Source organism: Haliotis cracherodii, unplaced genomic scaffold (genome assembly GCF_022045235.1).
Source record: "Haliotis cracherodii isolate W230 unplaced genomic scaffold, xgHalCrac1.p SCAF_9, whole genome shotgun sequence".
In the NCBI taxonomy this organism is placed as follows: Eukaryota; Metazoa; Mollusca; class Gastropoda; order Lepetellida; family Haliotidae; genus Haliotis; species Haliotis cracherodii.
Window position 1 is genome coordinate 49,408,558 of NW_027266343.1, and position 16,042 is coordinate 49,424,599.

Sequence of the window (16,042 nt, forward strand, 5' to 3'; positions counted from 1 at the left end):
CCGTGTACGGGCTATAGTAAAGCTAGACGGTGTAACCCTCCGTGTACAGGCTATAGTAAAGCTAGACGGTGTACCCCTCCGTGTACTGGCTATAGTAAAGCTAGACTGTGTAACCGTCCGTGTACTGGCTGTAGTAAAGCTAGACGGTGTAACCCTCCGTGTACTGGCTATAGTAAAGCTAGACTGTGTAACCGTCCGTGTACTGGCTGTAGTAAAGCTAGACTGTGTAACCCTCCGTGTACAGGCTATAGTGAAGCTAGACGGTGTAACCCTCCGTGTACAGGCTATAGTAAAGCTAGACGGCGTAACCCTCCGTGTACAAGCTGGATTGTCGTTGAAAACATTTGGATACGTGCATATTAGGTTTCTCCAAGAATTACGGGTCAAAGTTGCGTTTATTTAAGTTGTTTTATTGTGTGAAATGTATCTGCAGACATGTCACACGATAACGCAGCGTTTATGAATCAACATTGCCGAGGAAATGTAAGGCAAGGTCGTGATATTTCGTTATCTGTGACTTGAAATGCTGTGTCATGAACGAGAGCTATTTGGATAAATGTTACCTTCACCTTGCTTCATGTTGGTAAATACAAGCGTTATACGGCCTACAGAATCGCATATGGTATACAAATATTCATTGTAATACTCACGAAGGTGTCTACCGTTTAATGTTTTTGCAATTATTATTACATCTTCCCGAGGCAAGGGAGTTAATTGACTATGAAAGTCGGATTTTTTATGATGGAAACAACAGAAACCACCATTGACAATATAAACACCACTTTATCCAGAAACCATCCTTGACACTATAAACACCACTTTATCCAGAAACCATCCTTGACAATATAAACACCACTTTATCCAGAAACCATCCTTGACAATATGAACACCACTTTATCCAGAAACCACCCTTGACAATATAAACACTACTTTATCCAGAAACCATCCTTGACAATATAAACACCACTTTATCCAGAAACCATCCTTGACACTATAAACACCACTTTATCCAGAAACCACCCTTGACAATATAAACACCACTTTATCCAGAAACCATCCTTGACAATATAAACACCACTTTATCCAGAAACCATCCTTGACACTATAAACACCACTTTATCCAGAAACCATCCTTGACAATATGAACACCACTTTATCCAGAAACCATCATTGACACTATAAACACCAATTTATCCAGAAACCATCCTTGACACTATAAACACCAATTTATCCAGAAACCATCATTGACAATATAAACACCACTTTATCCAGAAACCATCCTTGACACTATAAACACCACTTTATCCAGAAACCATCCTTGACACTATAAACAGCACATTATCCAGAAACCACCCTTCACAATATAAACACCACTTTATCCAGAAACCATCCTTGAAAATATAAACACTACTTTATCCAGAAACCACCCTTGACACTATAAACACCACTTTATCCAGAAACCATCCTTGACACTATAAACACTACTTTATCCAGAAACCATCCTTGACAATATAAACACCACTTTATCCAGAAACCATCCTTGACACTATAAACACCACTTTATCCAGAAACCACCCTTGACAATATAAACACCACTTTATCCAGAAACCATCCTTGACAATATAAACACCACTTTATCCAGAAACCATCCTTGACACTATAAACACCACTTTATCCAGAAACCATCCTTGACACTATAAACACCACTTTATCCAGAAACCACCCTTCACAATATAAACACCACTTTATCCAGAAACCATCCTTGAAAATATAAACACTACTTTATCCAGAAACCATCATTGACAATATAAACACCACTTTATCCAGAAACCATCTTTGACACTATAAACACCACTTTATCCAGAAACCATCCTTGACACTATAAACACCACTTTATCCAGAAACCATCCTTGACACTATAAACACCACTTTATCCAGAAACAATCATTGACACTATAAACACCTGTTTATCCAGAAACCATCCTTGACACTATAAACACCACTTTATCCAGAAACCATCCTTGACACTATAAACACCTGTTTATCCAGAAACCATCCTTGACACTATAAACACCACTTTATCCAGAAACCATCCTTGACACTATAAACACCTGTTTATCCAGAAACCATCCTTGACACTATAAACACCACTTTATCCAGAAACCATCCTTGACAATATAAACACCACTTTATCCAGAAACCATCCTTGACAATATAAACACCACTTTATCCAGAAACCATCCTTGACACTTTAAACACCACTTTATCCAGAAACAATCATTGACACTATAACACCACTTTATCCAGAAACCATCCTTGACACTATAAACACTACTTTATCCAGAAACCATCCTTGACAATATAAACACCACTTTATCCAGAAACCATCCTTGACACTATAAACACCACTTTATCCAGAAACCACCCTTGACAATATAAACACCACTTTATCCAGAAACCATCCTTGACAATATAAACACCACTTTATCCAGAAACCATCCTTGACACTATAAACACCACTTTATCCAGAAACCATCCTTGACACTATAAACACCACTTTATCCAGAAACCATCCTTGACAATATAAACACCAATTTATCCAGAAACCATCATTGACACTATAAACACCAATTTATCCAGAAACCATCATTGACACCTTGACAATATAAACACCACTTTATCCAGGGATCCACGCAATTGAGCGGTATTTGTTCTTACATTGTATATTGACCCTAATGGAAGCCCCCATCCCAACCTCCACCCATACTCACTCACTCACTCTTGATGTTGGAGATTGACCCGTGAAGATCCGGGTAGAATAGTCTTCAGCAACCCATGCTTGCCGTTTAAAGACGATTTTGCTTGTCGTAAGAGGCGACTAACGGGATCGGGTGGTCAGGATCGCTGACTTGGTTGACACATGACATCGATCCCATCTGCACGGATCGATGCTCATGATATTAATCACTGGATTGTCTGGTCCAGACTTTATTATTTACAGACCGCCGTCATATAGCTGGAACATTGCTGAGTGCGGCGTTAATCACCAAAACAACCAACCAACCAACCAATATCTGGCGGCATTACTTTCCACATACGAAAACGTTTTATCATTTCACGTCGAAAAGAGAAAATTCAGGGCGGGTGGGAACTAGGAAAGTAAGGGAAAATACGGACAGCCTCATGGGCTACTTTAGATTTTTGTGAAAAGACCAGCGGTTGGCGAACAGAAATAATAGGACATGATGAAGCCGGGAGAAAAACTGCAGAACATTCCTGGCAGAAGGCTCCCTTTTAAAAAATCTTTTGCGTCGAGCACATGCATGTATGTCGCGGCCTTGCACATGATGCAAGACAACTCGCATGAAAAACATCAAGTGTGGAACGTCTCATGCTGAAATACACGAGCATGGCACGCACCAACAATGGAACCCCCATGCCGTCACCTGGCTCACACTGTGTCGAGGTCGCGTGTTGTACTCAGGAAGCGGGCAAAAACCGCCCTGCACCAGATGGCCAGATGGCGCTCACTTGTCAAGGACGCCCAACATCAATTCACTTTTTCTCAACAAATTCCCCAATTCGCAAAAAATACAGTCCTTGAAATACAGCCATTCAAAATAAAGTGACTGTACTGGTATTTGGGCGATCTGTAGTTAGTACACACCACAAAATAATAATTATCAGCAGAAGGAATGTTTCTTCCTGTTGGTGCATTTTCTTCTATTTCTTTTGATTATAAAATGTATAGTTTATAGACATTCTGGTGACGTATTACGGGAATAAAGGCTATAACTATTATTTTAGTTTTGTGGTGTGTTGATAACGTAGGTTTCAGTAAACCCTAAATTGTACGAATCTGTTTTCATGTGATTGATTAACGCTCGAAACTGTCAGATATTTTGTCATTTATTCGTCAAGAAGGCAAACTTGCTGGCTTTCCCTCTGTCACCATGGAAACAGACAATTAATACCTGTCTTAGATGGCCCCTTCCAATGATATATGGCTTAACGGTTTTGTATCGCAAATGTTGGCCATTCAAGCTGTGTAGACCTAGTCCTCTACTTTAAACCATGTTTAGTATGTTTACTTCAATTTAAACCACTTTAGACCATGTTTACTTCACTTTACACCATGTTGTTAAAGGTCATGTACTCAACACACATTCTTCATTGCCATTGTGCAGACATTGTCACTTTCAAAGACTTCAGTGACATAATGTACCATACAGTCATTTTACATTCTCTAAAAATTTGGAAAAGAGCCCGCAAAAAAGAAAAGTTCAAAACAAAGGAATGAACGTTAAAATTGGAATTCGGACAGACTTACATGAAAAGGCAATCACCATATCTGCAGCGAAATGAAAACATTTAACTTTATCTCAGCAAATACATAATGTTAGTAGCTCACCACGGAAGAAAACAATTCAGGATGACGATCCATTAGAACTAACTTCTCAAAACGAGGCAGGATACAGGTAAGGGGACCTTGATTGTTTATTTGTTGTTTTTTGTTGTTGTTTAACGCCGCACTCACCAATATTTCAGGTATATGACGGCGGTCTGTAAATAATGGAGTCTGAACCAGACAATCCAGTGATTGACATTATCAAAATGTCGCATTGTTGCGTCGTGTCGCATTTTAACGCCTTTTTTACACATTTTGGATGGGGCGACAATGCGACATTGACCTTGAAAAATGTCGCGTTGTCGCATGGCCGCTCTTTGGTAAAATAAAAAAAAATATTATTCAAAGTGCGATAATGCGACAACGCGACATTGTGACAAATTGCCAAAATGTCGCGTTGACCCATTGTTGCATTGCCGCGCTTTGGTTAATTTTGACACATTTTTCTTGTTTTTGTAAGGGCGACAATGCGACAACGCGACAATGACCCCTCTAGGAAGGGGCATTGCATTGGACATTTCGTCTAGCGACACTAGACGAAATTAAACAAGACAGTGAAAGAATTGCCCGTTTTAATTTGTCAAACCAAATACAACCATACATTGGAATTCTCTTAAATGATTAGCAATAACGACGAAATTAATATTTTTTCTATCTCCAAAATGAAAAGCTATTGTTATCTCATTCGGCGTGAAGCTTAGTTTCAGGTTCAGAATGGCTGATGAATAATTTTACATAATTTAAATATTCGTTTGTTGTTTAACGCCACACTCAGAAATATGCCAGCTATATGACTTAAGCAAACATTGTCGTGAAAAATCGACCTTGGTGGGACTCGAACCCACAATCTTCGGCTCCGGACGCCTTATCCATTAGGCCACAAGGCCGCCTGATAGCCGAGGTATTTGTTCTTACATTGGATGTTGACCATAATGCAAATGTTTGTTTGTTGTTTAACTCTGCACTCAGCAATATTCCAGCTATATGACGGCGGTCTGTAAATAATCGAGTCTGGACCAGACAATCCCGTGATTGATATCATGAGCATCGATCCACGCAACTGGGATCGATGACATGCATCAACCAACTCAGCAAACCTGACTACCCGATCCCGTTAGTCGCATCCTACGACAAGCATGGTTTGCTATTCTAGACCTATTCTACCCCGGATCTTCACGGGTTTCCCCAAGGGACGCATATTAGTGATGCTTACCACTTCATCAGGGCGAATATACAGAGACCATCTACCCAGTATAACCTATCGTAAGTACATCCGGGTAACAACCAGCGGTGGCGGTAAAATATGTTACAATCTTAAGAACAATCTTAAGACCATGAGTTGAAAAGTTTGAGAGTGAGTTTTACGTCGCTTCTAGCAATGTTCCTGTAATCCGACAATGGATGAGATATGCGCGCCACTCCACGAGGGCGCCCGTTTGACGAGTGAGTGAGTGTGTGAGTGTACTGACACTGTTTCAGTAACACCAGGGCGTGTCCAGGAGAGCAACCCACAGATATTAACAACAGTGATCTTGTGGACGTTTAAGTAATAGTTTTTTTAACAATATATACTGCGGTGACCTTGTTGAAGTTAGGTAATCGTTGTTTAAACAAATACTGCGGTGCTCTTGTAAACGTTAGGTAATCGTTGTTTAAACAGTACTGCGGTGACTTTGTAGAAGCTAAGTAATCGTTGTTTGACAATACTGCATTGACCCTGTAGAAGTTAGGTAATCTTTGTTTGACAGTAATGCGGCGACCTTGTAGAAGTTAGGTAATCGTTGTTTGACAGCACTGCGGTGATCTTGTAGAAGTTAGGTAATCGATGTTTAACAATACTGCAGTGACCTTGAAGAAGTTAGGTAATCGTTGAACAATACTGCGGTGACCTTGTAGAAGTTAGGTAAACGTTGAACAATACTGCAGTGACCTTGAAGAAGTTAGGTAATAGTTGTTTTAACAATACTGCGGTGACCTTTTTGAATTTAAGTAATCGTTGTTTGACAGTACTGCAGTGACCTTGTAGAAGTTAGGTAATCGTTGTTTGACAATACTGCAGTGACCTTGAAGAAGTTAGGTAATCGTTGAACAATACTGCGGTGACCTTGTAGAAGTTAGGTAATAGTTGTTTGACAATACTGCAGTGACCTTGTGCTTTACTAATTACTTGCATGAACGTTAACATGATTCTGCACAATGTTGAAACGCACCAGAATAATAATATTGACTTCACTGCAGCGACTCGGCAAGAACAATGTCTTCAAGCCAGTCAGGGCAATAGCCTTCTTCAACTCTAACAATCGTATTCAATCCAGCACTTATTGGGTATATTCGTATAGATCTGATGTCCTCGCTGATGACATAACCTAGTCGTCAGTGGGACCCTTGTTTTTCTATATGCCACGATCAAATACTACATGTGGAATGAAAACATTGCGCCATTATGTCTAATCAATGTGGGACACGCGTAAATGTGTCATTACAGTGCGGACCACGGAGCAACAATCTAGTACAACCAGGCCGCCAGGTCACTGAGCGTTCTTGACCCAGTAACAGTGATGGCGCTGGGTCTATATTTGTTGCACAGGTCCGGCTTAAGACCGTGAACGGTGGAAAAAGTTTCCCAGGGAAACCAACTGGCAGGCACACTGCCAACTAGACTAACATCTAGTCTCTGAAAGGAACTTATCGTACAGAAAAAAACAGTTGTTCAGTTATCTTAATAAAATATAATAAAAAGGAGTTCAGTGACTCTCTTCCTGATACTGCAGTGATCTAGACTTGCCAAACATTATAGACTTGCATGGGCTGTATTTGATATATATTTGTATCAGGGTCTGTAAGACAGAATAACTACCCCTGTCAGGACTTTCATCTGATAAAGTCTCAGTAGAGGCGACTAATGCATATGGGATCGAGGGGTCAGGCTCGCTGACTTGGCACCGTGCCAGGGAGGTTCTTGACCGTGAGCAATAACAACTCTGAAACATGTTAGATAACATATCACTACTTGGAGATGATAACATGCATGGCGTGATCGACTGTAAACTCAAGTAATGTTTATTACTAGTCAGGTGTGACAGTGCATGCTCTGTGTGTCTGCGGACGTACAGTGCGAGCAAGAGCTGGTCATTGTACAAGTCTTATCAGATTAGGCATTGTCTTGTTCGCTGTTGTTGTGACACAGACATCAATTCATACAACTTTGAATGACTCGAATTTTTTTTTATCAGATTTCACATGACCTGACTTCCTTGGATCCCATTACGCAATACCCGCTTTCATTTATTCATTTTTTAAATAAAGATTTCATTTAAGTTTGCTATACATGTATCTGACAATGTCCTCCAACTTTCTTATACATGACTACGTATAACCCACTGCGCAATGTACCCGTACACATCCGGTTTAGAATAGGTCTTCAGCAACCCATGCTTGCCGTAAAAGGCGACTAACGGGATCGGGTGGTCAGGCTCGCTAACGTGCTTTTGCATGTCATTGTATCCCAATTGCATGGACAGATGCTCATGACATCAGTCTGTCTGGTCCAGACACGAATATTTAAAGACCGCCGTCACAAAGCCTGAATATTGCGGCGTTAAACAACAAACAAAGATTGCGCAATAAAAGAGTTCATTACAGAAACTTTGTAATAGTAGGTTCATTTATATCCTACCACAAAACCCACATTCCCAGTATCCGCCATCGTGGTGGTGATCCGGAATGGACTACACGTTCTATACCGATGGTGGGAATTGAAAACAGACTTCGACAGCTGAGTCAGCGCTTTAACAACAAAGATACCCATCTCTCCCAATACAGGGCGTGGGAATCGGGACTAACAGGTGGGTCAGTAGTTAAACCTAACTCCCGGGTTCGTTTCCTTACATTTAGGGGATACGATAGTGTAAATTCTTTAACTGATATCATTATTTATTAATTTATATCTTTATTTCTTTACATAAGCGTATTTATTTAATCCTTAAATAATGACAACCTTAATTCTTTTCCTGATATGGATATATATATATATATATTCTGAACCTGCGGAACATTTCGACTTGATTCATTTGGAGTGAGTTAGGTTTTACGCCGCTTTTAACAGTTTTCCAGTAATATCGCGACGTGTCAGCTTAATGTGGGAGGAAAGCACGAAGTGATGCAGGTCTCAGACGTTTACCACTTCGGTGAAACCCACGAGCATGGGTATGGTGCTAACAAGCCTAGAAACATAATCGGGGCGAACCCACAATCGTAGGTTTCTAGCGTGCCCAAGGGACGCAACTCTGCACAGCGAATCGCGGCGCCTTAGACGACTGGGCCACCCGTGCCCCTGATTCATTTGGAGCTATAGCAATACAGTTAGGGAAAATAATATGGTTCAGAAATTTTGAGACAGACTAATCCATTGGTAACAACGCGGTCTATAAGGGACTCTTATCTCTGGCAATGTTCCGAGACTGGACGTTATCTTTGTTTTTTGCCTTTACCCCGTCGATAACCCGGATGAAATCCCAGAAATCTCGACCAGTTCGCTACCTATGCTGCGCTACCTGTAAGCGCATTTTTCGCATTTATTGATAGTATGAAGGCGTGTCGTCACATTGATCAACAAAATAATACGAAATACAGTTATCTTGGAATTGATAGGGAGATGAAAGCACCTTCGGGGTCGCATCGGTAATGGTGACGAAGTTTTGATAAGTCACTTGCTTGATATTCTGCGATTTTCGTTTACACTATTTTGACATGTAAAATAAACTGATTTTACATGAGCATTGCCTACCATCCTACGAAAACATGTGACAGTCAACGTGTAAAATAAAAAGCAATTTATATTAAGCATAAGTAATTCAGTTATTTTAAAACTTGACTGAAAAATATTCATATTGTATACAATGAGGCATATACCTTGTTTGATTTATGCACATATTTTGGAAATTGATGACTTTAGCTTCTTGTTCATCCGCTAGTCGATAGTATACAATAACCATATGCAGTGGCAAATGGGGTTTCATATACGGCCTCTCATAAATCATATGTTCATTTTTAATATCACGGGTCTATTGGCATGACATAGTTACATGACATGATTAAATATCAAGCTATGTAACACAGGAAGCGGATCCAAATCATTCTCAATCATCCCGGTAAGAATATTCTTCAGCAACCCATGCTTGATGTAAAGGGCGACTATGCTTGTCTTAAGACTAACTAGATCGGGAAATCAGGCTTGCTGACTTGCATGTCAGCTTATCTCAATTGCGTGGGTCGATGTTCATGATGTCAATCACTGGATTGTCTGGTCCAGACTCGATTATTTACAGACCGCCGTCATATAGCTGGAATATTGCTGAGTGCGGCGTTTAACAACAAACAAACAAATTTTTTTTGTTTTCATAATGTTTTTTTTTTATACTTTTATATTATATATAAAAAAAATATTTTAACTGAAATATGCCATATTCTCATGCCTGAGTCTGAAGTCGCCTCTTACGACAAGCAAGGGTTACTGAAGACCTATTCTACCCCGGATCTTCACGGGTCGTATACCACTATGATTGTGTCAACGTTACATTTGTATTTAAACTGAAATGTGCCATATTCTCATTCCTGATTCTGAAGATCCTACATACAAATTACAATTTGTTTTACCTTTTGTGTGCGCTTTATAACAGTATAGGTACTTGCTGCAATAGGCAGGTATGCTACAAACTTTCCATGCGTCATCGCATCATCCACGCAATCTGATATCCAAAAATGCTTTCACGGCGGGGATACTATAACCATGAGTATGGTATTACGCTGCTTTTAGCAATATTCCAACAATATCACGGCGGGGGTGACCGGAAATGGGCTTCACACATTGTACCCATGTCGGGAATCGAACCCGGATCTTCGGCGTGACGAGCAAAGTGATAAGACAGCCGGGTAGAAGCCAGAGATTAGTGCCTCTTTTAGGTACAGCCATTGAGGTGGATGTCATCATGTACCCTAGTCAGTCCTTGACACCACGTGGACAAGACGTGTCAACTCACTGCAGACACCAGACACAACAACAGGTTCCTTGGAGGACAACGCTCAATCTGCACCTAGGTGCACCCCACGTGTCACAATGCATTCGTATCACGTGATAGATCGTGCAGGTGATTGATTTGAAGTGTTATTCTAGATGCATTTGTCTGTGCACATGTAGACGATCACGAAGGACAAACGAGATCGAATTCTTCAAGATTCTGCTACGAGATTGTTTACGTGTTAAGGAACTATTTTAACCGTTGGGGAAATGGCATCATCGGGTAATTATGGGCATGGCGAATGCAGTGAGCTGCCTTCATGACAGAATACGCTAAAAAATGAATAGCAGGTGGTTTGACACTCTCATCATGAAATACTGTTTCCTTTTGTTGTATAAAAAATTCTCTGATAAACATCTTAGTCAAGGCCGTGTGATGTCAGGGTCTCTCAGACCTTCGCACAGACATATGCACGTTCTAGTCATTGGTGCCGAGCTAGATTCAGTCATATACGACCATGAAATTGTAAGGAGACTTTGCGGATTCCCAGGCTACCAGACTCACATCTCGCCTGCATCACAGACGCACATGCCGGTCACAGATTCACGACTCACAGAGTGACACGGCTTACATGCTCCGAGATAACAGACTCACACAGCCTCCAAACTCAAAGGTCACTGACTCACACAGCTTACAAACTCAAAGGTCACTGACTCACACAGCTGCCACACTCAAATGTCACTGACTCACACAGCTGCCACACTCAAAGGTCACAGAATCACACAGCTTACAAACTCAAAGGTCACTGACTCACACAGCTGCCAAACTCAAAGGTCACAGAATCACACAGCTTACAAACTCAAAGGTCACTGACTCACACAGCTGCCAAACTCAAAGGTCACTGACTCACATAGCATACAAACTCAAAGGTCACTGACTCACACAGCTGCCACACTCAAATGTCACTGACTCACACAGCTGCCACACTCAAAGGTCACAGAACCACACAGCTGCCAAACTCAAATGTCACTGACTCACACAGCTGCCACGCTCAAAGGTCACTGACTCACACAGCTGCCAAACTCAAAGGTCACTGACTCACACAGCTGCCAAACTCAAATGTCACTGACTCACACAGCTGCCAAACTCAAATGTCACTGACTCACACAGCGGCCACGCTCAAAGGTCACAGAATCACACAGCTGCCAAACTCAAAGGTCACTGACTCACACAGCTGCCACGCTCAAAGGTCATAGAATCACACAGCTGCCAAACTCAAAGGTCACAGAATCACACAGCTGCCAAACTCAAATGTCACTGACTCACACAGCTGCCAAACTCAAAGGTCACTGACACACACAGCTGCCACGCTCAAAGGTCACAGAATCACACAGCTGCCAAACTCAAAGGTCACAGAATCACACAGCTGCCACACTCAAAGGTCACAGAATCACACAGCTGCCAAACTCAAATGTCACTGACTCACACAGCTGCCAAACTCAAATGTCACTGACTCACACAGCTGCCACGCTCAAAGGTCACAGAATCACACAGCTGCCAAACTCAAATGTCACTGACTCACACAGCTGCCACGCTCAAAGGTCACAGAATCACACAGCTGCCAAACTCAAAGGTCACAGAATCACACAGCTGCCAAACTCAAATGTCACTGACTCACACAGCTGCCACGCTCAAAGGTCACAGAATCACACAGCTGCCAAACTCAAAGGTCACAGAATCACACAGCTGCCAAACTCAAATGTCACTGACTCACACAGCTGCCACACTCAAATGTCACTGACTCACACAGCGGCCACACTCAAATGTCACTGACTCACACAGCTGCCACGCTCAAAGGTCACAGAATCACACAGCTGCCAAACTCAAAGGTCACAGAATCACACAGCTTACAAACTCAAAGGTCACTGACTCACACAGCTTACAAACTCAAAGGTCACTGACTCACACAGCTTACAAACTCAAAGGTCACTGACTCACACAGCTTACAAACTCAAAGGTAAAAAACTCAGAGGTCACACGCATACTCACGAATCACGAACTCACTCTCACAGTCTTACAGACTCGCCGACTCACAGAGACTCAGCACGCAAGGCCTACAAGTCTTACAGGCAGCTGTTGATGAAGCTGTAACCAAACCAATTCGTAGCCATGGAGAATTCGTATCATAAAAATGATATCCGTTGGGGTCATATGCGGACAGAGATGCAAATATTAAAGGTCAAGTTGGGACTACTTTCAGTGTTTACAAACAAACATGGCGTCGCCCTTGCCATTCGGCGATCGAGTCAGAATTAGCCATCGGGAATCTGGAGAAAGGTATGGCCGAGTTGTAAACTGGTTTCGTTTTGACGCTGTCTGTACATGTGACTGCACTTCTTAACGTTATGACAGGACAGGCAGACTCTAAACAAATATGACGTCTCATTTACAAGGGTTAGATTAGCTACCCTTTGATAAAGGGCAGTTACTCTAGCGGACAGACCGGTGGAAGTGGAAACAATTTCTGTAAGCAATTTGTTCTTTTGCCTACATATAGTTACGCAACTGTATAAGAAACAGGTTTTAGTTGGAACTATGTTGACTGTTGTTAATATTCGACGGACACTTACCTTCTGACACGCACAAGTAGATTTTTAGTAAATTTATTGTTCCTAATAAAATCGTTCTATTTAATATAATATCATAGATACCAATATGAAATTTTGGAGCTCGATAGTCACATGTTGTCGTTGTACAAATGCATTGAAAAGTGTTCATTGTCATGTCACATAAGGCCACAAGGTTGCGCTGAACTCTGGGCAGCAATCACGGCTCTGCATCTCCTCGGCACTGACTGGATAAGTGAACGAATTCTGTCCGGCGGAATTTTGCGCCATTCTGCTTGTAACGCGTTGGCCAGTTGTGGGAGTGTCCGCGGCGTGTTCTGACGTTGACGTACACGTCGATCGAGTTAATCCCAGAGGTGTTCGATTGGGTTGAGATCTGGAGATCTCGACGGCCAGGGCAAGACGTTGATATTGGCATTATGAAGGTAGTCTACCGTGACACGAGCTGTGTGCGGTGGAGCGTTGTCCTGTTGAAACAGCTCCCTCTGGCGGTAAATGCTTGGAAGAATGTGAGGTTGAATTTTTTTATTCATGTAGCGATTTGCTGTCAAATATCCCTGAACCACAACCAGGTCAGATCTCGTGGTGTAGGATATGGCGTTATTAGCAATATTCCAGCAATATCACGGCGGGAAACACCAGAAATGGACTTCAAACATTGTACCCATGTCGGGAATCGAACACGGGTCTGCGGCGTGACGAGCGAACGCTTTAACCACAAGGCTACCCGACCGCCCCCTGGTTCGCAGAAAGGTATTTTACCTACCCCTGAAAATATGTTCTGCATCCAGATCCATAACTACGGAATGTCTGCAGTTATGTGTTCACCCGTGACCTATATTCACATATGCATATACGTTTATTTTTTTAACGCCGCACTCAGCAATATTCCAGCTATATGACGTATAACATCGTATTCCAATCAAGTGCATGCTCATGATATCAATCACTGGATAGTCCTGTCCAGACTCGATTATTTACAGACCGCCGTCATACAGCTGGACTATTGCTGAGTCCCTCGATTGTAAAAGTCCACCTCAAAACAAAGTCCTACCTGTGAAGAGCCGGGGTATAATAAGTCTACAGCAACCCATGCTTGTCGTGAGAGGCGACTAACGGGATCGGGTGGTCAGGATCGCTGACTTGGTTGATAAAAGTCATCGTGTCCCATTTGCGTAGATCAATCCTCATGATGTTAATCACTGGATTGTCTGGCGGCGTTAAACCACAAACACAACCAATCCAAAGGATCGAAGAGGCAGCGAGATCAGTGAAGCGAGACCTACAGCTGGTCGCCTGAACCAATTAGTGCCACCCGCTGCGCCCGGTTCTGTATTTATATGTAACATTTGCTTCTATTGTGTCCGACACGCGGAGAGTCACACATTTACGTAACGTCCACCAGAATACAATCAGTGCTTGAGTCATTAACAGAATATTGTATAGCGGCCTTGTGGCCTAATGGATAAGGCGTCGGCCTCCGGAGCCGAAGATTGTGGGTTCGAGTCCCATCAAGGTCGTTTGAATTTTTAAAGAAAACTTCTTCATGACATTCAGTAACATTGTACATACAATAAAACTATTCTAACAAGACATTTCATTTCCATTGTACATACAATAAAACTATTCTAACAAGACATTTTATTTCCATGTGCAGATGCCTTTTCAGTTCGTTCCCTTCAGCAAGCCTGCTAGTTTTAAAGGTTTGTCGACTCATATTGATATATTTGATATCAAAAGAAATTGGATGGGATGGCCATATACCTATATTTAATATTACTCGCTAAAGAATGTAGCTGTCTGTTCAGCCTATACAGACCTCATGACGTCACAATGTTAATGCTACGTCACTTCGACGTCACTTCGAGTTACCATACTGAGTCCGAGGGTAGTCCCAAGGTGTACTAAATATTGTATTGTGACATACATATTACAGAAAATATGTATTTTTAACTTGTGTCCTTGTAATGATAAATTCGTCACATGTGTCAGTAGCGATGTGTAGGGACCGATTATGTTTTTAGGTTTGTCAGCACCATACCCGTGCTCGTGGGTTTCACCAAAGTGGTAAACGTCTGAGACCTGCATCTTTTCGGGCTTCGTCCCACGCCTGGTAGTCGCATCCTCCATCTGCGGAATCATATTGTCACGATGACGTCATTATCATTATATGGAACGTGGCGGCATTATGGTACCGGGTGGCATCTGTAGCCATGTCAAGACAGATCTGGTGTTTTTGGAATGAAAAAAATCACAGGACAGCGTTAAATTGATCAATCTCACCGCACTGCTGTACTACCGTTCTTGAAAACATCCACGGACCCGGACAAGATAATACGAGGCTCCATACAGCCAGCACAATTACCAGACTTATCACCTATGGAACACTTGTGGGACTACCGTGGCCGTCAAATTAGAGCACGACCAGGTCGCCCTCACAACAATGATCAGTAAGCGCAGGCCCTCCGAGAAGAATTGTGTCGAATCCCATTTCGTGTGCACATCTTCTGTTCGTTGTCGAGTTTGGGCGTGCATTGTCGCCCGTGGTAGACAAATACGATATTGACTGACGGACAAGTGAAGGATTAAATGGAGTTCCATGTGCTGATATCAGTCTTGATGGTTGAACAAATACTGAACAACTGACCCCATCCTCAATTGAGAGTGAGTGAGTGAGTTGGGTTTTAACGCCGCTTTTAACAGTATTACAGTTACATCACGGCGTGTCAGCTTAATGTGGGGGGAAAGCCCGAAGTGATGCAGGTCTCAGACGTTTACCACATCGGTGAAACCCACGAGCACGGGTATGGTGCTGATAAACCTAGAAACATAATCGGGGCGTGCCCAAGGGACGCAACTCTGCACAGCGAATCGCGGCGCCTTAGACGACTAGGCCACCCGTGGTTAGGTTATTGCAATAAACCATTTTTATTTTTGTTTATATTTACATAGAGCGGGTGGGGCAGTACTCGGACACTTAACGTTCCTAA

The 16,042-nt window shown here is 42.2% G+C and overlaps 1 non-coding gene across 1 annotated transcript; it reads left to right on the forward strand.

Annotated features, from left to right (window-relative positions):
* Window positions 1-14,499: 14,499 nt before the first annotated feature.
* Trnar-ccg (transfer RNA arginine (anticodon CCG)) lies at window positions 14,500-14,572 on the forward strand. The gene has a single exon. It is a non-coding gene; the product is annotated as a tRNA-Arg (tRNA).
* The last annotated feature ends 1,470 nt before the right edge of the window (window positions 14,573-16,042 follow it).